This window comes from Lissotriton vulgaris, chromosome 1_1 (assembly GCF_964263255.1).
Source record: "Lissotriton vulgaris chromosome 1_1, aLisVul1.2, whole genome shotgun sequence".
Classification (NCBI taxonomy): domain Eukaryota; kingdom Metazoa; phylum Chordata; class Amphibia; order Caudata; family Salamandridae; genus Lissotriton; species Lissotriton vulgaris.
The window spans coordinates 445,793,526-445,819,722 of NC_141685.1; the positions used below are offsets into that span (position 1 = coordinate 445,793,526).

General features: G+C 52.1%; 1 protein-coding gene across 2 annotated transcripts in view; it reads right to left on the bottom strand.

Annotated features, from left to right (window-relative positions):
• Positions 1 to 23,336, bottom strand: part of KANK4 (KN motif and ankyrin repeat domains 4) — a 286,564-nt gene extending 263,228 nt beyond the window's left edge. For both annotated transcript variants that reach the window (XM_086953375.1, XM_086953383.1), the window contains exon 1: positions 22,776 to 23,336. The gene's annotated coding sequence lies outside the window, so the exon portion shown is untranslated. The remainder of the gene's footprint in view (positions 1 to 22,775) is intronic.
• Positions 23,337 to 26,197: the final 2,861 nt, after the last annotated feature.

Sequence of the window (26,197 nt, forward strand, 5' to 3'; positions counted from 1 at the left end):
TCACTTTTTTTTTGCACCAGTTGCATTATACAAGGCCACATTCCTCTTTTTTACTCACAAGAAGATTAATTTGCTCAGAATCACATGATGTTGACCGGCACTGAGTGAGCAGGTCTGACCTTTTGGCCACAAACGCTATGACATGGCCAGCATTTACTGCATCATAGCTCTTTTTTTTATTTTTAGGTTTAAAGTATTTTATTAAGGCATAAAAAACACGGGGAGGGGAGCAGGAGGTCAGGCAAACATACATTACAAAAAGCGAAACGTTGCAGCGAGTCAGCAGAAGAAGAGGGAGGCAGGGTGCCCCAGAGGGTAACAAGGCAAAAAACATGAGGCAGTAAGGCACTGTAAACAACCCCCCATAGGCCCCCACTCCCTAAGCAAGGCCAAGCCAAAATAACACTCTGCGGCACAGCAAAAAGGAAGCATACCACACCACCAGCCCCTCGACCCCAGAAAAGGAGAAGAAGAAAGAAAAGCAAGGAGGAAAGAAAGGAAAACAACACCCCAACATCCCCGTCCGAAAGCAGCATTAGAAGTATATAGCCCCACTCCCCTCCCCCAGCCCCCGGTCCCCAATCCGCACAATCACTCCGCAGCAGGCGCCGGTGGAGTCAGCCTAAGGAGGCGCAAGTACCGTGGGCACGTCAGCTCGCGAAATTCCGTGGACAGCAGTGCCAAAAAGGGATGCCAGAGCTCCTCGAACTGGTCAACATTCCCAGCCACCGTTAGTGATATCTTCTCCATACCCAGTACCTGCCAGAGCCTATGCAACCACCCAGTGATAGAGGGGGCAGTGGGGGTGCGCCAGAGGACAAGTATGTTCTGAACGGCTGAGCCGAGCGCAATCGCAATCTGCCTGCCCCTGCGGGATTTCAGCGGGTACATCAAGTCATTGGGGAGGCCAAGCAAGACATACGCGGGGAAGCGCGGGAGCTCAATCTCAAAATGCCTATCCACCTCATCTAAGACTTCCTTCCAGTAGGCCGACAGCACCGGGCACTCCCAGAGAATGTGCGTGAGGGTGCCCTCCTGTCCGCAGCCGCGCCAGCAACCCTTATCGCCTAGTTTGCGCATCTCGTAGAGCCGCTCCGGGGTGTAGTACCAATAGGTGGACACTTTAGTGAAGGTTTCCGTCAGCCCAGTGTGGTACGCAGAGTGCCTCGCCCGATACGCAATCTTGTCCCACTCCTTGTGGCTCAGGGTCCTTCCTAGTTCCCTGTGCCAGCGTTCCCTCCCCGGGTTATGGTAGTGAAACGGCGGGGGTTGGAGAAATTTATACAAATCAGTGATGAGTTTGGCGTCCGAGGCCCGGGTCACCAACCATCGCTCATAGGGTGTAATCGTACGGGCGGCGACGTCACGCACTGAGGGTTGAAGAGCCCAGTGGCGGACCTGCATGTAACGCAGTCTGTCCCCCTCCGTCAGGCCAAACTCCTGTCGGAGCTGCTGGAAGGGGAGCACGCCCTCCGGCCCGTAAATCTGGAAGAGCGCTCTACATCCCGCACTCACCCAGTGGGAAAAGGCCCCCGGCTCCAGGCCCGGAGTGAAGTCCGGGTTGTCAGCAATGGGAGAGAACGGCGACGGAAAAGTGGTGAGCTCCCGCAGCTCACACACCGCGTCCCACACTCTTAGCGGGACCCGGGTGATAAAGGAAGCGTAGAGATTAGGCGGGCGGTGAGCACGCCGTAGGAACGGGACCTCCTGGAGGGTACGGCCCGCAACTGCCTGGTCTTGAAAAAGCCAGTGTTTGTCCGATTCCCACCGGCTCCATTCCACCAGGTACCGGAGCTGCGCCGCCTGAAAGTACTTCCGGAGGTCCGGGATTCCGAGACCTCCCGCCTCTGGGGCAAGCATGGAGAGGACCCGCTTCATCCGAGGCTTACGGCCCTGCCACACAAAGCGGGAGATGTCTGCCTGCGCCTGCCGTATCCAGCCCACGGGGGGCTGAAGAGGTAGAGCGCGGAAAAGATACAGGATCTGGGGCAATATCGTCATCTTCACCGCCGCAATACGGCCCAGCCACGAAAGCAGGCCCTTGTTCCAACGGCCGAGTTCCTCCTTTATCTTCGTGCCCAGAGAGGAATAGTTAGCTGCGACCATGGCAGGCAGGGTGGGAGCAAGCAAAATGCCCAAATAAGGCACCGTGGAGGAGGACCACTGCAAAGGGAAGAGACTTTGAAGGTCCCGTCTGGTGTCGGCGGAGAGTGACACATCCAGTGCAGCCGACTTGGTCATGTTCATTTTAAAGCCCGCAACGCGGGCAAAAGCGTTCAACTCCTGGATGCAGGCAGGGAGCGACCGCCTGGGGTCATCTAGGGTCAACAAGACATCGTCCGCGTATAAGCTGACAGTGTGTGTGTATTGCCCCATCTTCACCCCAATAGCGTCCGGGTTGTCGCGAATCCTCTGCGCAAACGGCTCCATATAAAGGGCAAAGAGGAGCGGCGAGAGAGGGCAACCCTGTCTCGTGCCGCGCTCAATGGTGAAGCTGCCGGAGCTATGTCCATTGACCCGCACTGACGCCGACGGTCTCCTGTAGCAGTTAAAGACCATGGTGCGGAACTTCTCGCCGATCCCCAGTTTCCCAAGGACCAGCTCGAGGTATGGCCAATGGACTCTATCAAAGGCCTTCTCCGCGTCGACTGATAGCAGCATCCGCTCCCCCGGAATGCGTGAGGCCTTTTCCAGGACGTGCGTCACTCTCTTCGTGTTGTCGACCGTCTGCCTACCGGGTACAAAACCGGCCTGATCTGCCTCCACCAAACCTGGTAAGTGTAGGCCCAATCTGGCCGCCAAGATTCCGGTATAAAGCTTGAGGTCCACATTTAGGAGCGAAATGGGCCGGTACGAGCCGCACAAGGTCCGGTCCTTCCCCGGTTTGGGGATAACCGACACAGTCGCCGAGAGGAGGTCCGGTGGGATGGCGCCCGGTTCGGAGAAGGAGTTGAACAAGCGAGCCAGGAGAGGGGCGATAGTGGGACAGAAGGTCTTGTAGAACAAGGCCGTGTAACCATCCGGGCCCGGTGCCTTGCCATGCTTCAGCCGTGCGATCGCGGAGATAACCTCCTCCACGTGAATGTCCCTCTCTAGATGGTCCGCCTGGGAGGGGTCCAAGGCCGGGAGGGTCACGGATTCCAGATAGGCCTCAGCCTCTCCCGGTGGGGAAGATTCTGAAGCGTACAGTGCCTCGTAAAAGGATCGAAAGGTATCCGCCACCTCCGCGTCACCAGAAACCGGGATCCCATCCACACCCACCAGCTCCTTCACCACATTGCGTTGCTGCGCAACCCTAAGCCTATGGGCCAGGAGCTTACCGCACCTGTCTCCGCCGGTGTAAAAGGCATGTCTCAGGCGCAGCGCTGCGTATTCCGCCCGATCCAGATCCAGCGCAGAGAGGAGTTTCCGTGCCGCCTTCAGTTGTTTCCAAACCCGAGGTGCCCCCGTCCGGCGGTGGACCTGCTCAAGCTCCCTAACCTGCGCCGTCAGTTCCTCCCTCTTGCGCTGGCGTTCCTTATTGTCCGCCGAGGAAATGGAGATAAACTCTCCCCTGACGACCGCTTTCAAAGCCGCCCACTGTGTAGCCAGGGACGTGTCAGAGTTGCTATTGTGGGTCAGGTAGTCCTGGATGACCTCCTCCACTCGCTTCACCACCGATTTCTTATGAAGAAGCGTGTCCCGAAGCCGCCACATCCCTCTCGAGGGGGGGGGGCGCCGGCCACGCAAAAACTCCGGAGACCGGCGCATGATCGGACAGAGACAAGACCCCGATGTCCGCCGCCGTAGCGGCCGAGCGAAGTGGGCCGCTCACCAAAAGATAATCCAACCGCGAATAAGTGCGGTGTGCGTGGGAAAAGTAGGAGTAGTCCCTATCGGTGGGATGCATGGTGCGCCAGAGATCATGCAGGTCCATCTCTGCAATCTGGTCCCGCACCGCTTTAGAAAGCTCCCCTGTCTGCGGAAAACGCTGGGCAGACCTATCAAGAGTGGAGTCGAAGACCATATTCAGGTCTCCCCCCAAGATGACATGGCGGTCGGGCGAGGCAGTAACGTCCACCAACACCGAGTCCAGGAAACGATCCTGGTGGTCGTTTGGGCTGTAGACCGAACCAACCGTAAAGGCAACACCCCCTAAGCGCATGCGATACACTAAGAGCCTCCCCTTCTGCTCGGCATGTTTATACAGCACCTCCCCCCTAAAGGAACTGGCTAGGAGAATGGCCACCCCAGCGGTCTTAGTCGCAGCAGAGGAAAAAAGTTGCGTGGGGAACTTGGCAGAGCGCAACCTATGGCAATCCCTGGAGAGTAAATGGGTCTCCTGCAGGAGGCAAATATCCGCCTGCGACCCCTCCAATAGGGAGAGGATCGCCCTACGCTTTACGGGGTTATTCAGACCCTTGACATTAAGGGTCACTACCTTCAAGGGTGGCATCGCCTCCAGGGAAACAGCACGCTATGCAGCAGGCGGGGGATCAGCGGAGGGGGCGCGCGGGGTAGGGGCGCAGGGAAGGCCAGAGGCGGCATCGTACTCATTCGGACAACTTCGGACAGGACCCCCCCCACGACAAGCCAACAATGAAACCCCCCCAAAAACCATTGATGGCAACCAGCCAAAACAAAAAGCAAAAAACCACACCCCATAGTCTCAGTCTAGCCCAGATGGGCGAGTCTGCAGAGAAAAATCAAGTGGACGTCCAGCCACACACCACCCCCCCGCCCCCCAGCCCCCAGCCCAGCATCGTGAAAGCTAAGAGTCTCTCCCCCCGGAGAAAATTAGGCCGTCAAGGCCACGCCAGTAGATTCAGGCAAGTTCCTGGCCGCAGTCCTCAGGGCCTCCGCCATGTCAGCTCTGATGGTGGGCGAGTCCGGGCGACTCACCGGCGCTGACGATGGGCGCCTTCTCGACCTCCGCCGGCCCCGCCGCTCAGGGCGCCTCCATGCGGGTGTAGCCCCGTCCTCCTCCGTAGCAGTAAGACCCAGCACCCCGCAGACATCTTGTAAGGAGCGCAGCTGATGCAACACCCCATTCCATCGAAAGATAAGACGGAAGGGGTGACCCCAGGAGTAGGCTGTCTCGTGCTCTCGCAGGAAGTCCGTAGCGATGCGGAAAGACCTGCGCTTTTGCAGTGTGATGGCAGACAGGTCCTGATAGAGCGCCACAGGTCTGTCGCGGAAGGTCAATGGTTGCTTCCTACGGGCCTCAGCCATGATGCGCTCCTTTAGAGGGAAATCCGGCAAGAATGCCAGGATATCAGGCGGGGGTGTCGATGACTGGCGCTGGCGGCCCACCCTGTGTGCTCTGTCAATGCGGATGGGGAAATCCTCGCCCTCCTCCAAGATGTCACGGAACAGGTCCTGCAGATATGCCACCAGGTCCGCACCCTCATCAGCGGATGGAACACCTCGGATCCGGATGTTGTTCCTCCTGGACCTGTTCTCGAGGTCCTCCGAGTGGGCCTGGAGCTCGACACATTGCTCCCGGAGGCGGAGGACGTCCTGTTGGAGATGGGTTATCTCCTCGTCGCGGCGTTGAGCCGCCATCTCCATAGTCTCGACCCGTTCGCCCAGGCCCTCAACTTCCCTGCGCACCTCCCGGACCTCTCCAGCCACTTCGGTCTTGAGAGTCTGAAATTCCTCCTTGAGGGAGGTGAATAAGTCCTCCATGAAGGACCGCGTGACCGGCGGCTCACCCGCAGTTGCGTCCGTTGATGCCCGGGAGGCCCCCGGGGACGGCTGCGTCCTGTCGCGTAGTTGCTGGGACCTGCCGAGCATTTCCGGCAAGGTGCGATCACCCCGTGCCGCGCCACGTCTTCCAGTCATCTTGGGTCCCGGCAAAGCCTAGAATCAGTTGTTGTAGGCGAGCGCCACCGCTCGCGGGCACCAGATGTGGGGCCTTCGCCGAGGACAAGAGTAGTGCGTCACAGGCGACAAAATGGCGGTCCGGGCATGGGCAAGACGGCTCTCGGGCCAGCAGGGCAGGTAGCAATGTCCGAAGAGTAGGCCTCCCGTATCGTGTTCCCAGGGAGGCAGTAGATGAGCTGGCACCAGAACGAGTCAAGGCTCCCGTGTGAGAAGGGCGCGGGCAGGGGCCACCGGGCACAGCCACACAAAGACAAGATGGCGGGAGGGTGGGACCCAGGAAGGCAGCCCGGGCCAGCAAGTCCGTGGGCAACTCTCAAGTGATAACGGGTCCGGAAAGCGCGAACCCGGTGCCTCCCCTGATCACCAGTCGATTGCCCGGCACGGGCACTGCTCAGACTCCGCCGTCCAGCGCCTCCGGGCGCGGAGTTCGCGAGGCGTCGCCCCTCAAGACCCCAGATAGTGGGGGGATCGCCGGTATAGGCTAAAGTCCGTCTCCCAGCAATGGTGCTTGCCTCCAGGGCACCGCCAGGAAGCCAACTCGCTCCGCGGAGTCCGTCTAGTCCGCTCCTTCGGGATCTCCGGCGTTCCGCTGTTCAGCACTCGGGCCAGCCAAGGCGCGCGGACAGCGCCGCGCTACGCTCCGCCTCCAGGCTCCTCTCCTCGGGGCGACCCTGGCTCTAATCCTCGGAGCGATCTCCGAATAAACTTTTCGGGAACTTCCCCCGGGGCTTCAGAAGTCAAAGTGGCACCAAAATGTGCCCCAGGAACTCCGGCACAACACCCTCGCCCGCAGTGCGGCCGCGGGGGGAGAGAGGCGCAGGAATCGGGGCTCGAGCTGAGCCGGGCTGGAGGAGCTACGGGAGGAAGCGTCCGCTCACCCCGCCATCTTGGCCACGCCCCCTTTTTTTTATTTTTTACTTTCAACGAAAACGATATAGTATAACGTAAAAAAAAATATATTGACAAAGCCAATATATCTTGCATAAGCTCAGTGCTTAATTTGAGCAGGTGGTTTCCGGTGCTCTGCACCGGCACTTAATTGGTTTCCTGTGCTCGGCAACAGCACTTAATTGTCATCACCTTCTTATGGCACTCTGCCACATGGTGGCCCTGCTCATCTAATTTAGAGACGAGCAGAACATCGGTTCTTAATGAATACAATAAACATTAAAAAAATACTAAACCCCGCCTCCCCAGCCATTCCTTTAGCTTCGGGAACCTGGAATAATCTGAATTGTCACACGTGCTGGCGAGAGAGATGTTTGGTAGTTGTTTTGATACCGTCATTGGCAGGATGACTGGGGCAATAGGTGGTGCAAGCTGCAGTAGCCTCCAGGTCAAGGCCCTAACACTTATTATATTACAAATTTAGCACTGCATAATCGAGATTTATTGGCTTTGCCAATGCTTGTTTTCATGTGGGAACAGCTAAGAGAGCTAGCAAAACGCCAGCAATGTTTGAGATAACAAGGTTCTACAGCAGGCATTCCCAGTCCATAAAGGCAAGCTTCTGGGCGAGGTGTAGGACTGTTTAATTAATGTTGAATGAAAAAAAGATTATTTCTGAGTTACAAGTGAAAGCAAACCTTGAAATCAGGAGCAGCTGCTTTCTCACAAGCGTAGAGATAAGGAAATACATGAAGAAATAGCAATGAAAGGTGCCCGTATCAGGAAACCTGTCTCTCCCACCTTTTAATGAAGCAGACAGGAAACCAAGGCAAATATGTTTTCTCAAGTAGAGCTGTTCATAAATATTCCCTTTAATGATCCTGACATTGGCAAATGAATCATGCATCTTTGTATTATGCACGGTGCAAAATGCAAAGGCCGTACCTGTCTGCCTTGATTTCAAACGCAAACAAGCACTGGCAAAAACCATTATGTCTGGCCTCCAAAGCTGGAGCGAATGTTCTTTTTTTTTTTTTATAGCAATCACATGCCGCAAAGAGAAGAAACAAGCATTTACAATGCAACGGTCTCGCCATTGCAAAATTTAGAGCTATTGGCATGGTAAGTGACAACATTTTTATTTATGTGTTGGTTTTGAAAACAGATAAATAAATGGCATTGTCATTTACAATGCCAATAGCTTAATCTCTTGCAAATGCAAGACCTATTGCATTTGCACCCACACAACACACACACTCACACACACACACCCACACACACAGACACAACCACACACAGAGCCACAGACACACACAGAGCCACACACACAGCGCCACACACACAAACACACCCAGAGCCACACACACACCCAGAGCCGCACACACACACACACACACACACACAGCCACACACACACACAGCCACACACACACACACTCACACACACACACTCACACAGAGCCACACACACACACAGAGCCACACACACACACAGAGCCACACACACACACACACACAGACACACACAAACATACACCTCCAGTCGTCGTGACAGCATGCACCCATCCTGACAGGACGGCTCCCCTTGCAAAATGCCCACAGTACTCACTCCTCTCAGTGCTGGGGCAGAGGGCACAGCTCCTAGAAACGGCGGGCAGCACTGTAAGAGAAGGCATGTACTCACCAGGAGCAGGGCAACCGCAAGGGGCAGCAGCAGGGGTGGCAGCGTTGCCTGGGGGCGGTGGCTGTCCATGCCGGGGGAAGAGGCTGGGTGCTGCTGGAGGCGCTGTTGCCGGATGGGGAGTTCTTCTGTGTGCTGCCCCGCTGCCTCTCACTGCCCCTCCTCCTCCTCCTCTCCTAGTCCTCCCTCCCTTCCTCCCGGCAGCCGCTCGCTCTTCCTTAGCCTAGGTGCAGAGGTAGCGGGCGGGCCCCCTGCCGTTGCGCTGTGCACAGTGTGCAGAGGCCCAGGGCACAGGAAGAGCTTGAGCCGGGACAGGCTGCGTGCATGAGAGGGGGCTCAACGCCACAGGGGGCGCCCCATAGCAGAGCGCATGGAGGTACTCATGCTGTGCAGCGAAGGGGCATACTGGAGATACTGCGAGCTCGAGGGCAGAGACCCCGTGCTGGGAGGGGCGGAGGCGTTGGGGTGGTTAAATAGCAGTGAGCAGTGGATCACCCCCAAACAGGATGGGAGACACTTTGTGGGGTTAGAGTGTGTGGGGCAGCTCTCTTAGAGATAAAGTGTGGAGGGCAGCTCTTTTGGGAATAGAGAGAGGGAGAGGCAGCTCTGCATGGACTGAGAAGGAGTGTGCGTGAAAATATAGAGGAGTGAGCAGTGGAACACCCACAAACAGGAAGGGCGACAATTTGGTGTTATAGTGAATGGGGTGGGGGCCAGCTCTGTTAGTGATAAAGTGTGTGGGGGGGCAGCTCTTTTGGGGATAGAGAGGGGGAGAGGCAGCTCTGCATGAAGTGAGCAGGAAACAGGGAGTGTGTGCAAATATAGCGAGGAAGCGGGTGTAAAAGGGAAAGTACACAAGGCGGCAGAGTGGGGCGAACACCTGACTGTGAGAGGGAATGAGCTTGAGGAATGCACGCGTCTGCATGACGTAAGGGACACTGGCGGAGTCATGATCTGCGCACAGTAGGAGCTCGCGGTTCAGTGTGCGCAGAGCGCACGAGACTGGCCACAGGGGAGAGTGAGAGATTGGAAGCAGATTGGTGCGTGAGTAAATGAACGCTTGCGCGCTGCTAGATGCGGAGGTGTGCACAACATGCAAACGTTAGAATATGAAGGATGTGCACAAGAGGTGCCGCACATAAGAGGGATGCTTGAAGAAACACACAGGACGATTGAGAGGAATTATAAAGGGCAGCACGAGGGAAGGCAGAGAAGGTGCACACCTGTGAGGAATTATAAAGGGCAGCACGAGGGAAGGCACAGAAGGTGCACGCCACGTACATGGATGGATGTGCATGAGACAGCACATGGGGATATATATACACTTCTGCATTAGGGAGTTCCAGCATGGTGCAAGGGTGCAAAGAGCCCGATAGTATATCAGCGTGGTGCAGGGATCAGACGGTCTCGATCAGCACGGCGTTACGGAAAAAAATAAGCGCTGCCTTTTGTCTTTTAGCTCCGTCCTTTTCAGACTGGGCTCCCAGACTTCCTGCTGGGGCAAAAGGTTGCTTCTTCATGGGGCCATCTGGACCCATAAAGAAGATGAGAAACCTTTTACTTCAGCAGTAAGTCAAGGAACCCAATCTGAAAAGGACAGGGCTTAAGGAGAAAGAAGATGGTCACTAGGACCTCTTCTCCAATGGCTGGCCATCTTTTAGGAGGCCAGCCAATCGAGAAGAGGGGCGGGGCTTAACCTTGCTAGTGATATTCTCTCTATCTAATTAAATCTCGCCAGTGAGACTGCGCAATCACAGCCAGCGCAGGCTGAGATCTAAAAAAGGAACCAAAGAAAAAAGAAAACATACCACTGCCTAAAAGTGGTGGTTAAAGCTTGCGAGAAATAAATCTTTTTTTTTTCAAAAGATAACTCATCACATGATAGAACGGCATAGGTGCTTCCTATAATGCAACTGCACCCAGAATGGGTAGTAACAATTTTTTTCAGACATTTATGGAAAATACGTTTCCTATGAGGAAAAGGCGGTATTGGCTTTGAATTGCCATAACTTGGAAACGTAGTTTGAACACACAAGAAGAACTAAACAAAGTATAAAGAATGGAACGAAAAAACATGTTAATGTAAAATATTAACCCTACTAGCCCTGGCACTGAATTGCACGTTTTTCAGTCGAATGTGCCCTAGTGATTAAGAAAATGTCTTTACTCACCGAGTGAGAGAGCCGGCGTGGGCTGGCACAAGCTGGGCGGTGGAAGCAAAATAAGCAAGACAGTTCAACAAACCAATGGAGGAAGAACGCCACTTTATGTATATATATACACACATGTAATTTTGATTTAGGATATTTTTTATTACATGAGGCTGGCAAGACAGCTGTAGACGCGTCTAGGTCAGGCCTAAAAAAATCTTACTAACTCCCTCTTAGCCATTCGATACACCTGTAAAGTTGCCCATTTTTTTTGTTGATTTCAGTAATTTTTTATTGAAAATTATATTTACATGGTGCGTGACATATACATGGGGAGTAATTTGAGTAACAGACAGATGGAAAAAGAAAACGCCCTGGGGGGGAGGGTGTGGGGGGGGGGTTCAAATCAACAGTAACATAAGTCCATCATCTTGGCATTTAATACTTCTGACAGTGGCTGCTCAGTTCTGGACACAAGAAGTGCGAAATGTGGCTCTCGCTAGACAACTACATGTCCTCACACAAGCCGCCATAGCCACAGCAACAAGCAACGCAGTCACAGGAGCCCCAACTGAATCATAGAATGATAACAAGACAGGGCACCTAAACAGCACTCTACCTATTACTTCCACCCTGTGCTTCTCCACTCTCTCTCTCTCTTTCTTAGCCACTGTGAAAGTTGCCCAGTTTTAAGGCCCCTCCTGAACATGATCTCCCAAGAGCCAAGCTGAAGAGGCAGGGGAAAGACTCCCTGCCTGCCTGACATCATCACCCTGACCAGGCACACCACTGGAAGATGTCACGGGAGGGGGGGGGGGGGGGTCTGACAGTAGATAAACTCTGTACCCTACGCGACCCTCCCCGCTGTGCCCCTGGCATCACCTTGACTCAGTGCTTGAAATGGAAAAATAGAAATGCAGGTACTCTGTTGCCTGCTTATTTCAGAGAAGTGCCTACTCTCCAATTAAAAGTATTACATTTCTCTTCTGAAGCGCCGGTATTCTCCATCTCAAAATTAGAAAGGGCCGGTACTCCGTACCGGACCGGACCAGCCCATTTAGAGCCCTGCCCTGACTAGGTTTAGGAAGGCCCTTAAAACTTGGCTCTCTCCTAACTAATCACTGGGAGGACATTTTGGACTTCCGCTGCTATAGCTTTTTTTCCCTATTTCTGCTCTCATTGACCATTTAGCGCCAGGATACCATTCTGGTCAAAGTGCGCTCTAAAAATAACTGATAGAAATACAAAATACAAATACAGGTGACACCACTGGGAGATGTCACTGAGGTGTGGCTGCCAGTAGAGCCGTAGTGGAGGAGTGCTGTACCCTACCTACCGCCCCATCCTAACCTCCCCCCGTGCCCCTGGCATCACCCTGACCAGGTGACACCACTGGGAGATATCACTGAGGTGGGGCCTGCCAGTAGAGCCGTAGTAGAGGAGCGCTCTACCCTACCAATGCTCCCCTTTGTGCCCTTGCATCACCAGCCAGTGTAAAATCAGCTGTGCTGATGTCAGGCAGGCTAGGACAAGGTCCACTCCATGACCCCCAAAAAAACAGGGCGGATGTCCTCTCTAGAATTTATTTGGCAGATGAATTAATTGCGATTTATTTAACAAAATGATTATTGAATATATTATACCATTGCAAATTCGTCCCAAGTTGCTCACAAATACGTTCAATGTTGATGTTATAATGGTTTATCATACATTAATATCCTCCACAGAGCCTACTTTACTGGAACACGCCTCTTCAAAATGGGAAGGACATCCATTGCCACCGAGGGTACAGCTCACCCTCTGGAGCTGCCCAAAGGCACAGAGGCACTGGGCTGGGGTCCAACAGCTGATTCCCGAGGTCCTGAGGGATTCACTAATACTCACTCCGCTGCTGGTCGCTCTGGGAGTCTGAGTCACCAAACTCTAGCTAAACATGCCCTACTATTCAGCAACCTCGCCTCGATGGTAGCAAAGAGAGGCATAATCCAAATGTGGGCAATCAAGTGTGCCCGAGGGTAAGCTGCTGGGCCCGTAACATGGGCTAGGGACTGCGGGCCGAGGCAGGGCCGGCTTTAGCGCCGGTGGCGCCCAGTGCGACAATTCTTTTTAGCGCCCCCACACCCTATGACCACCTCCTCGGATTCTCTTACTACCACCAGGCAAAAGTGCCCCTCATCTCTCCAATCATACCTTATTACTAAATACAGTGCCCCTCCTGAGATCAGCGCCCCCCCTTCCACAGGTCAGGGCCCGGTACAGGTGCACCAGTTGCACTGCCCTAATGCCGGCCCTGGGCCGAGGAGACGGTCTACAGATCCCGGGGCTGCCCACAGGAGTATGCCCAAATATGGGGCCCTTCAGAGGAACTCCGAAGTACCTACTGAGGATGCTGGTGCAGTGTGGGCATGGGTGCCACCTGAGTGACAAATGATTATTGAGTTCATTATAACATAGCGGGATGGAATGGCCCAGGTCCCTCATACCAGAGCTAAACCTGGTAGTGTGCAATACCTGGAGAATATCATGTTCCTGTACAATGTTGATTACTATGAAAACTAATAAAAAGATATTTAACAAAAATGTTGAAATAAAAACTTAATTTGCAGGGTACACGACACAGCCAATGCCAAGAATAGCAGAGCGAACACCCTTCAGTCAAAAGGAACATTCAGTTCGACAAAAGCTGTAGCAGTCACAGATGGCAAAGGCAAAGGAAACAAGAATTTGCAATGCAATAGGTCTTGCATTTATGAGAGTTTGAGCTATTGGCAATGTAATAGCTTAAATAGTTTTAAATCCCACAGGTCTCTGCTCTTCATTTACTTAGCGCTTCGCGCCTCCCGCCTCCCGCCTCCCGCCCTAAAGCTCGGTCACCCTCCCCACATAGCCCAGTCCCCCTACCAGGCTCCCGCCCACCTCCTCCTTGATCCCGGCCCCCTCCCCTTCATTGCGGCGACCGCTGTGCTGCCGCGCAGGGAGTGCGACGCTGGGGTGCCAAGGGAGCGCCTAAGGCAAGCCCGTCTGCGCCCGTCCATGCCTGGACCGCGCCCAGCGCCAGGAACCTTGGCTCCCCGGGATCCATCGCTACACCTTAGCCAGCCTCCTCGCATTCAGACCTAGCCTCCTCGAGCACGATGCTCGCCCAACAACACCCAAGGAGCTTTCTCGTGCGCCCACTGCCAAAACACCCTCTCCATAGAAACCACGCCCATAGCCAGCAACGCACAATGTACCGCCAAAACCTCCAACACCATCAACTGCATCCTTCTCAAGGTACGGTCCCTTCACCGACACGCCATAGAGATATGGTACTTACTCGACACTCTCACCCCTGACGTCGCCTTCTACACCGAGACCTGGACAAACCCGAGCTCCAGACCAGACATCGCCACAGCTATACCAGACAGCTACAAGCCCAAGAGGATAGACCGCCCAAACCACCCGGGAGGAGGCATCGCCATCGCACACAAAGCCTCCCTCCAAATCTCCAACACCAGACCTAGCAGCACTCTTCTCAACTTAGAACACCTCCACTTCCAGATCCACACCAACCCCAGAACTACGCTATGGGGCATGCTCATCTACAGACCACCAGGACCTCGCGCTCAACCCACTACCACCATCATAGAACTCGCTGCTTCCCACGCCATCACTTCGACGAACTACATTCTGCTCGGAGACTTAAATTTCCACCTCGAGAACAGCCATGACCCCCACTCCAACACGCTACTTGAAAACCTCACCAACCTTGGACTCAAGCAACTGGTAAACACTCCCACCCACATTTCAGGACACACCCTGGACCCCATCTTCACAGGAGGATCAAATATCTGGGTTACCAACAACACCTGGCACTCCTGGACAGACCACCACTGCATCCATTTCACTTTCACATCCAGCACCGCTCCCAAACAAGCCCCGCGCCTGCCTCGACATAACTGGAGTAAGGTCACCGAAGACCCCCTCAACGCCACCCTCCTCCACGACCCCCCCCTCAGCCACCGCCGACACCAATGCCACCGTCAAAGAACTCCATCGGTGGATCGGCAGCTGCGCCAACACACTAGACCCTCTCCGACAGACAAGCACCAAGCGCCCTCCTAAGGCTGCCTGGTTCACCACCGAACTCCTAGAGGCCAGGCGCACTTGCAGGTGCCTCGAGAAAACGTGGAGGAACCAGAAGACCACTGAAGCCCACACCGACCACAAAGTCACCATGAAGAAACACCACCAGCTGATAAGGGACACAAAAAGAATCTTCATCAGGGAAAAGATCAACGCAGCCAACACAAGGGAACTCTTCAACTTCATCAAGCATCTCACCAAACCCCCATGTGAAGCCTCTGACATCACACCCTCCCAAGATCTCTGCAACAAGCTCTGCACCTTCTTCCACCAGAAGATCATGACCCTTTACGACAACTTCAATGAACCAATGACTGCCTTCACCTTTACGGCCACTACCACCGCCAAACCCACCATCACCACCTGGAACCCCACATCCATCGAACTTGTCGCCACCACCATGAAGAAAACTCATTCATGAGCCTCCACGGACCCCTGCCCCCCTCAAATCTTCCACAGAGCCACTACGGCCATCGCTCCTGAGCTAGCCTGCACCATCAACTCCTCCCTGGAGTCCGGCACCTGCCCCATGGGCTTGAAACGGGCAGAAGTGAAGCCCCTCCTCAAAAAACCTTAGGCCGACCCTACTGACCTCAAGAACTACCGACCCATCTCCCTCCTTCCCTTCGCTGCCAAGGTCACAGAAAGGCTTGTGAACACCCAGCTGACAACCTACATTGAAGATAACTGCATCCTGGACCCCTCCCAATCCGGATTCCGCAGCAACCACAGTACCGAGACAGCCCTGATCGCCGCCACTGACGACATCCGGATGCTGATCGACCAGGGCCACACCGCAGCCCTCATCCTCCTGGACCTCTCCGCAGCCTTCGACACCGTCTCTCACCGCACACTAACCACCAGGCTCCACGAAGCAGGAATTCAGGGAGATGTCCTACGCTGACGACACGCAGCTCTCCTCTCCCTCACCAGCAACCCAGCGGACACTAGACTCAGATTCCAGGAAGGAATGAAAAACTTGGCCGCATTGATGAAAGACAGCTGCCTCAAACTCAACTCCGACAAAATTGAGGTTCTCATCTTCGGACCACACCTCTCTGCATGGAACGACTCCTGATGTCCTTCTGCCCTCGGACCCCCACCAACCCCTATGGACCACGCTCTGAACCTTGGCATAATCCTCTACTCCTCCCTCTCCATGAACCGCCAAATCAACGCCATCTCCTTCACCAGTTCCAACTGCCTTCGGATCCTACGCAAGACTTTCAAGTGGATCCCCCAAGACTGCAGTAAGACCGCCACCCACGTACTCATCACCAGCAGGCTCCACTTCGGCAACACCCTCTATGCCCGAATCAACAAATCCCTACAGTGCAAACTCCAAACCATCCAAAACGCAGCCGCCAGACTCATCCTAGGGATTCCACACCACGAACACATGACCCACCACCTGCGAGAACTCCACTGGCTCCCCTTCGAAAAGAGGGTCACCTACAAACTACTCACCCACGCCTACAAATCCCCAAATACCTCAATGACCGAATGAGCTTCCACGCACCCACGAGAAACCTCCGCTCAGCCGACCTCGCCCTAGCAGAGGTCCCCTGTATCCACCGAAGCAGAGCTGGAGGGAAAGCTTTCTCCTACACCGCAGCCACAGCATGGAACTAAGACGCTCACCAACCCTGCAGACCTTCAGACGGGCTCTCAAGACCTGGCTTTTTGACTGACCGGAGCAGCCAACCTTTTTTCCCTCCCCCAGCGCCTTGAGACCCTCACGGGTGAGTAGCGCGCTTTACCAACCCCTGATTGATTGATTGATTAAACTCTCTAAAATGCGAGAACTAGTGCATTGGAAATATGTTTTTGTTTACTAGCACCCATGCGGCGCTTTCACATTTATGGAGGCCGCGCCACTTTCTTTAGACAAGAAAAAAAGAGAGGGGCGTGGCCAACATTAAAGTGAAACTGTAGCATGGGGCGCTCTGACAAAAAAAGCAACTTTGTCAAGTTGACAAACAGATTTTTTTTGTAGAGGCGCCCATGCCGCACTTTCACTTTAATAGCGGCTGCGCACTCTTCTTTACACCCAGCTAGCCTAAATAAAGGGACGCGGCTTCCATTAATGTGAAGGAGCCACAAGGGCGCTAGTAAACAAAAAAAATAAAAATAAAATAAGTAAGAGCGGTCAATATACTTAAAGCGGACCATGCTGCTAAAATAAATAAATTAAGAAATGTGGTCACTATAGTTAAAGCGGATCGCCATTAGTAAGTAAAATAAAAGCGGGCAGCCTGCTGCTACCTAGGGGCTGGATTAGGGGCAAATTACTCAACTCACAGCCACAATAAAGCAGAACGTATAACAAGACAAGTAAAAGGTCCAGCCGTTATGGGAAGTAACAAATGCTGACAAGGCGGTCCCAAGGAAGGACTAACGAGCCTAATAACGACTCGGAAGCCAGCATTTACGAAGGACAATGACACAAGCCATTTAAAAATATGGTCGAGAGAGGACGGGGCCTCAAAGCCATACTCCAATACTGCATTGGCTGTCGCCAGCGCATGCGCTGCCCGCGCTCAACCTAAAAAATAAGAACTATATGGCTCTGTGAGTTAGATGCTCAATGCAGAGCTGTGTGTAATGTGCAAAGCACACGTTCAAATCCTGTGGGGTGTATTCAGGGGCGTAGCATAAAGGGGGTGTTTGGGGTTTTACACCTCCCTAATAAATATATTTTCTGGTTAATAGTTGGGTACATGTGCTTACAGTTTGGTATGGTGAGGTGTCTGTTGGATTTCTCCTGCAATTTGTACATACAAACAGACAATTAAAAGGACACACACACACGCTTCCTCTCTGTGTGTTTTGTAAGTCTTCAAAAACGTTGGTTCTTTTTTACAACATATTGTGTTTTTTCTCACTTAGTACCCCAACCAATCTGCACTTCGACTGCCCTGTAAGTCACTTTTTGCACCCTGCTTGTCATATAGTGTATTTCAACGTGATATGCTAGAGTGAATATTGGGAAATTTGAATGTCACCCCCAAACTTACTGACCAAGTTACGCTCAATCCGAGAAAGATAAATGAAGTACCTTTAAACCAGTTAAATAGCCACACCTATTATTGACATCTTTATGAAATGCCAAAACCGAGGCCAGAAGCATTATATGACAAATAAAACCTTATCATCAATTTCTGATTGCCAGTTAGAATCCTCAGTACTTATCTAGAAACATCCAGACCAACCATATATATTGCATAAGCATTTATTCACATTACAAAATTCACTCAGTGAGATAACCTCGAAAGGGTGCTAACAAAAAAGAATGTGACCTAGTGTAATGTAACTGGTGCTCATGTAAAGCGCTCTGATGCCCGATATCTTTCGGGTCAAGTTAGCCTAATATAAAACTCTGGAAACAAAAAAAAATACTAATACCAGCAGCCCAAGCCATTCTTGTCGCTTTGGGGCCTGGAACAGGCTGAATTGTCACACATGTAAGTGTGTGATGATTAGTGGTTGGGTTGGCACTGTCATTAGCAGCGCTGGCAAAGGCAATGGGTGCTGCAAGCTGCAGTGGCCTCCTGACAGCGCCCTGGCACTTTTTTTTTTTTTTTTACAAATTAAGAACTGCAATTAGGTCAAAGGTTATTTCATATAATTTAGAAGCACTGGTATCCCATCTAAATGTCTTTAAACAGCTGTTAAGCAGTTTAGTTTTGATGAAAATAGTCTGTATTAATGACTAGCAGTGGGGATATTAGTTTGTAATACGCTAAAGGCGGATGCGAAACCTCAGACAAATCCACCTGTTGTCACATGTTTCACATACACATGCCTGGATTGGGAATAAAGATGGAAAGTAGGTGGAATGGCTTGCAGCACACGTAATCCCTATCCTATACAGTCAGCATAGGGCACCTACCTGCTAGAGTGCCAGGAGGACCAGTATGCTCTGCCCGCCTCTTCCCTGCCAGGGGAGAGTGCTTTAAAGAACACTGTCAGGTAATTCCATTGCACGACCCCTGAAAGGGCTCCTAAAAGCAGCTGTGTTGGGGGGTGAGTATTTTTTTCACTTGCAAAAAATGCTAAATAAAACAAAAAAGGGTGTTGTATGTCGCCTATTTTCGAAACTTCCTTTGTAATTTACCCTAGCCTTATTAATGCCATAATTATGCATAGCTACACATGAGTAAGTATAAAAAACACTTGAGGCAACTGTTCCAAAGAAGAATAGAAATGTATCCATCTTGTACATCAATTTCACTATTTGCTTACCCATTATGTGTCTATGGCTTTATCAATCTACGTGAGCCATTACTAACAAAGAAATTGATAGGTTTTAGCTGTGTCCTCCATATTTTCCCTCTGCAGCCTTCTTCTTGACAATAAAGACTTACACATTAAAAACAGATCTTCCAACGACACAGCTCCTTCCTAGAAAACACCCTATTGAGTAGACTGATTCTTGAATGATTGTGAGGCACAAATATGTTCCAGTAAAATACTCCTCTTCAAATCCATAGCCAACACCTTTTTATTTAAAGTAGGTTTTTTGGAGACGAAAATTCCTGCCATTTCTGAGGATCTGGCCTGCGATGGCTGTTATCTATCTATGAATGCTTGTGAGTTTATGGGCATATTTATAATTTTATCACGCAACGTAACAAACCTCCTTGCTGCACTGTGTGATAGGGAGAGGCCAGGAATGTGCCGTACTTAACATTGTACAGTGCATTCCTTCCTTTTTCCAGTGCTGGCGCTGAATGTGCTGCCCAGTCCCAACTCAGGCTCCCTTGCATCATGGTTCCGGTGCCTGCTTTGTAAGCAGAATTGTTTTTGTGCAAAAAGGGGCACTTCCTTCTGTGTGCCGCAGAACGCAGCACACATAGAAAGAGGAATTGACGAGGAGAAATGAAGATATTTCTCCTTGTTACACCTCACCTGGGAAGACGTAGCATTTTGAGACATTCCCAGGCCTACCACCAATGGTACATCTGGGAATGTCTCAAAATTTGCATGGGAACACCCAGGCACCACCCATGGAAGGCCTCCGTGGGGAACAGCGTGTTACTCTGGATTTATCAAGGAACTCTGGGCAAGGCAGTTCCGTCTCTTTTGCAGCCCATTGCATGGCACAAAAGCAACGAAACCCCTTGAAAAATATGGCCCTTAACCCCTTCACTGCGGCGGCTATTCCGCCGCAGTGCTAAGAGGGCGGGGCGGCGGCGCGGCGGGCGCATGCTGTTGACGGAACCGCTCCGTCACCGGCCGCGGTTGAGCTGTGCTCATGACGGAGCGGTTCCGTCATGGCCCCGCCCGCTCAATAGAACACGCCGCGCAGGCGCGAAATCATCGCCGCGCTGGCGCGGCGGCCGGGCCATGACGGAACCGCTCCGTCATCAGCACAGCGCCACCGCGGCTGATGACGGAGCGGTTCCGTCATCAGCATGGATAGGATTCATATCGTAGGCTACTCTATTTACCGCTGTCTTGTAGTGCGGACGGGATGTCGAATTCGTCTGTTTGAGCAAGTTTGATCAGTCACTGCGTCTTTTCCAGGGATCCAAGCCATCACACCTCCAACTGGTGAGCAACGTTCTCCAGCGTTGACAAACAAACACATTCTTACTTATTTCCACAACAGACCACTTGTATCATCTTTTGCTGGTATAAGAGACGTATTGAGGCATGGGCAAAGTGGGCAATCGCCCAGGGCCCCACCTTCCGAGGGTCCACCTGGGAAAGTGATCATTCTTTCTGACCTCTGTCTATTCTATCAAAATCTTTCTCCCTCTCTGTCTATCTCTAGCTCTGACTCTGTACCTCGTATCATCTTAAAGATTTTTGGGGTCCCGAGGAAGACATATTTCACAGTTTTTGAGTGAAGTTATTAAAGTATAACATAAAAAGTAGCGTTGTTTGGCTTCAAGTGGGCCTGAGTTAGCAGGAAATGCGTAGTAACATTTCAAATTGTGTTCCTTACCAGGACCCCCTAAATATGCCTTGCCAGCCCCCCCTCTCAATCCATAAAATGACTACGGTCCATATGTTGGTTCTTGGCGGGTTTCATAGGTTGCAGTTTTTCCTTATTGGCACATTTGACATCAGCTTCTGCAGACGTTGTGCCTAAATTACTGTAAGCTCCTAAGGAAAGACCTTCAAAACCCTTCTGCTTGCAAGAACCTCCTAAATTTCCTGTAGGTATTTGCACACTACCCAAGAAACGTGATAGGCATACGAACACTCTGAAATGTTTAACAATATAACATGAAGTAACAGTGAGTTCTGCAGTTAGAAACACTTCATGGGTGTATCTTAAAGTGGCCTTTCAGTGAATGATGTCACACTTGTTTCAAACCCAACTGACGTCATCACACATAGCAAAACTCTAGTAGGCTTATTGTTAGTGACTGGCCGTCGAGAACAGTGTTTTTGCCACTGGCTGACCCCTTTAAGTAAAGATTTGAAAGGAACTAGGGTGGGAAAGAAGAGCAGGGAGGAACATTCGAGTAATTGTCCAAACTCTGGCTGCTGATATGTGTTGATGTTTTTCTAGTTTTTATCAAGCACTGACGAGCCCAGTCAGGGCTTTGGGGCGCTGTACATTACCTCAGAGGCATGTTTATCCTGTGATACTGGTGCTGTGAAGACACGCAATTAGTAAGGCATGCGGTGGGAAGCAATAAAGGTTTTTAATGGTAGTAGAAAGGGGCGTGGCGTGGAAGGAACAGATCCAGTCCTGTGCCCGATGAGTTGGTGGAAAGGTCAGCGCCGTCTGTTTGAAGTGGAAACGCTTGAGCTAAGGAGGCGAAGGGGGGACCTGACAGTCGTGCAGGGCTGCAAGAGAGATGCTGCAGTGGATGGAAATAATGAGGCAACACCAGGCTTGGTCTTAACCAGCTAATTCTGCCTGGCGATACAGAGGGCACCGGGGGTTAAAGGTTAATGACCCGGAGGGTTTACACGCAACCAGCCACTTACTCCGGTCTGCTGGAGTTAAGCCCGTGGCTCCTTTCCTATACTATATTTGTAGAAAATATGTTTAGTTCTTATGTTTGAGCCATCTACACCTTTCTCTATACGTGTCAGGAACACGCGTGTCCGTCAGGACAGCGTCATCCTTTAAGAAACCGGAGTGGGGGGAAGTCTATCAAATTGAATATTGTTACAACGCCATGTCACCTACCTCTTAGATTTCATTCAAAAATACACGCATCTATAAATTACAATCTGATCTGGAGACAGAAGTAGACTCCCCTCCTCCCCACCACGCACCCCCACGCCCCTCCCCCTCTCTGCACAGGGGTTCCCCGCGGATTGACAGGGCTCTTTCACCTGGACAGGCTGCCGTCCCTTCTCAAATGAACTCTGGCTCGAGCCTTTGAACTCGCCGGCTTCTCATTAATTTTTCTACGTGGAAAAGCGTTCTGCTCCCTCCATGTTTAATCCGAAGCAGCCCCCGTTCACCCCCACCCCCTTTTACCCCCGGCGCACACACACACTAGGCATGTCTCTCATACTGGATACAGACACATGCGTACCCCAAATGTGAGCAGTAGACGTCTGGAAAAAAACTGAAATGCCCATAACCGCAGCCACAGACTGAAGATTTTGCAGCGTTCAGGAAGCGCGTTTCATATAAATTGTCTCAGCTCTTTTTACCTCATGTGCCATTTAAAACTCGTCACCCCAATAAACCCCCATCTTCCAGACCGCGGCCGCAAATTATCAATGCATAAGGCTTATGACGTTCTCAGAAACAGCTCCCACGAAAATGATAGGTAACAACTCGAAACGTCCTGAGCAGATCACACGCACAGGGATTCCACAGTATTTTGAATTTTGCGCTCAAAAATCATCTTTTAAATACAGTTCTAGACATCAGCGGCTTGCAAGTGCCGCAAAACGCGATTTGTCGCTGGGTGACTGCACTTCTGCAAAACCTCATTAACTCCAGCACAACACAGTTCTGCGCCCGGTGTGTCGTTTTCTTCTGCATTGCAGCAATTGGGATTAACACCTCGTTACAAAACCTCCCGGAAAAACCGGTGTGAGTGTGAAAGCGCCGCCCCCCATGCAGAGCCCCGCTGTCCTACCTGCAGGACGAGCACGCCGGCGGAGGGCTGCGCAGTCCATCCCGGGGGCCGGCTCCCTGCCTTCCTTCCTTCCTTCCCGCGCCGAGAGTCAACACACGGGCTGGCAGCAGCAGCAGTGTGTGTGTTTCCAGCTGTTAATGGGTTTGGTCAGGTGATCGGTGACCTTGGCAGAACAGCAAATAGAAGAGTTTTTCTTACAGCAAAGTAGGCAAATGGGAACGTTTAGGGAATAATTTTCGATGCTCCGTCTTCAGCAAGCACCTCTGAAAAGGAAGCTCCAATGGTGCAGGTAAAAGTTACTTCTGGGGACGGCTTGCTAGTGGCAGTGCACGGAGACACGTGCTCTGGTGTGCCTCGCGGTCAGCTGGATACAGGATGACGTCCCTGTCCTCGTCCAGGACAGCAGGGTGGGTTTAAATCCATCTGCGGAGAATACCGAAGGTGCGGTTTGGGGTTTGGTCTGGTGACTGTGCACTAATCAGAGACTCCAGTGTGCACGCCTGCCTGATGCAGAGCGCCACGCCCCCCAGAGGGTCACCGCAGGCACCCGACGTGTGTGTCAATGTGCAGGCAGTGCACTAGTAATGCCTCCAGTGTGCACGTCAGTCTGCCAGATGCAGTGCGCGCCACGCCCCCCAGAGGGTCACCGCAGGCACCCGACGTGTGTGTCAATGTGCAGGCAGTGCACTAGTAATGCCTCCAGTGTGCACGTCAGTCTGCCAGATGCAGTGCGCGCCACCCCCAGCGGGTCACCGCAGGCACCCGACGTGTGTGTCAATGTGCAGGCAGTGCACTAGTAATGCCTCCAGTGTGCACGTCAGTCTGCCAAATGCCGTGCGCGCCACCCCCAGCGGGTCACCACAGGCACACGACGTGTGTGTCAAGGTACAAGCAGTTCACTAGTAATGCCTCCAGTGTGCACGTCAGTCTGCCAGATGCAGTGCGCGCCACCCCCAGCGGGTCACCACAGGCACACGACGTGTGTGTCAAGGTACAAGCAGTTCACTAGTAATGCCTCCAGTGTGCACGTCAGTCTGCCAGATGCAGTGCGCGCCACCCCCAGCGGGTCACCACAGGCACACGACGTGTGTGTCAAGGTGAAGGCAGTGCACTAATCAACGAGTCCAGTGTGCACGCCTGCCTGCCAGATGCAGTGCGCTCCACCCCAGAGGCCCGCCACAGGCACACTGCGTGTGTCAAGGTGCAGGCAGTCTGCGAGCTGGAATACAAATGTGTCCTCTCACGTCCCCGCTTCTAGTGCTCGGTGGCGACTTTGATTGATGGTTACATGAACTTCTTTATTAAGAAGCGGTGTGTTTTGCAATAACATCATTCTGCTCAATTATTTCCACACTTCTCTCATTCAGTAACAGCTTTTTGCTGTGGTGATGCAATTTGATGGTTGAACGTTGCTAGCATTATTATGGGTAAGGGCCATATTTAGAGAAAGGTGCTAAAATAGCAGATCTAGCAACAAGGGCGTAGCAATCATTGGTGAGGCAGATGCTTGTTGGCATTGCCAATGGTTTTTGGCCATGCTACACAGTATCCCAGATACTGTGCAATGTGGCAAAAGGTTAAAAAAAGCCTTTGATGCAGCCCACGCCGCACACTCACAACAAGGCACACCAACCCCCCACGGCCAAAGGAGGGAACATTTGACACTAACAGGATAGAGCATACGAAAACAGATGTAAATACAAATATACAGGTCAAAAGAGAGACAAGAGAGGGCAGTTTTAGAACCGTGGGCCATCTTCGAAGAGGCCAGAGCAATAGCCCTACAATACCGGTAGTGAGCAGGGCGCCAGCGCCCTAAAAATCTCACCCCCCCCCCCCCCCCGTCTACCACATCCAACACACAGGACCTCCATAGCAAGAAAACACACACTCCCACTGGTTCAGGTGAACATACTAGAGTGACAGTGAGATTAGTACCGATGATGAGGGTGAGGTGACAGGGTTTGCTCAGGTAGCCAAGCGGACAACAGAAAGCAGATTTGAAGACGAGGCCAGGCCAAAAAGAACAGAGAGCAGCTCAGAGCGAGGGAGGCAAACCAGACAGGGCGAGGAAGAGAGGCCTGAGCTGAGGCTGGAGAGAGAGAGCACGCAACCAGGAAGTACAGCAAGAATAACAAAGCAGTGTGCTCTTCATATGAGGGAAGCTAGAGTAATACAGAAATAAAAGAGAGGATTCTAGCAGAGATCAGAGCTTTACCACTCGGTCAACAAAGGAGAGGGGTTGACCACCAAAAAAAAAGACCAAAGCAACCTGGTACTAACGCACCAGATAAACAGGAAAAATAAGATGGCGCTTTTGCAAGCAATGAGGAAAGCTGTGACGAGGATGTGTGTTGCTACACATGGATGCATGGCAAAGATAGACCTACCCCCAGGGAGATAGTGGCAAGAAAGGAAGGCACGAGGCTTGCATACCCGTTTTGCGACCTGCTAGCAGAAGACTGGACTGAGGAGAGGAACTGATATGACCAATCCTGGCCGAAGGGAGGATCGTTTTAGTCAGAGTACAAGACTATAGCAGAATATTGCATCAGATATGGAGGAAGAAATCCCAACTGAGACTTCCCCTACATGCAGCAGTGCCTCACAGGCTGGGAAAGAAAAGTTAAGATGGAGAGAGGGAAAAAAAGAGAGGGAAGTTGGTACAAGACCAGGATACCACTGCAAAATCCCTGCCGAATAACTGAGGACGGTTGATGCTGGGAAGATTGGCTGTAGCCGCATTGGCACAGAAGGCAGATGCATTGATGGGGGTGCTGTCTCAGAGATTTAGAAAGGATGAAGTATCTAGCAGAAAGAAGCGAGGAAGTAGTACTGAAAACTCCCAGTGGCAGGTCTTGGTCCCAATCTATCCTCAGTTCCCAGAGGTAGGTAGACCGTCAGGTGTCGATCTGAGAAGGAACCCACGATAACAATGCCAGTAAATAACACGCCTTACAGCTTCCTGATCAACACAGGGGCAACCAAGTCATGCCTAAAGGAAGGGTTTGTCCACCTCTCCAAAGACTCCATGGACACACAGGGGTTTTCGGGTTCAGAGATGAGGGTCCCATTCACAAAATCCCTTAAGGTGGCCGTGGGAGGAATGCCATGAAGGGAGAATTGTTATATCACCCCTTGTCCCCAACCCATATCTTGGGACGAGACTTAATAGCCAAACTAAACATGACCATTCACTTCTCTGATGATGGGACGATGACCTGCTCTACCTCTGGGGTTTCACAACTAAGACTCATGTCCTTAAAACACTCTCACAAAACTGACGGACCGATAAGTGTGTTCCTCACTGACCTGACTGCCTTCACCAATGCAGGCCTCACGATTATCGATAACACACAGAATTGTTGGGATAGAAGTTGCAACTGCCCAACAAATTCATTTTCCTGCCGGAAAGGACACTA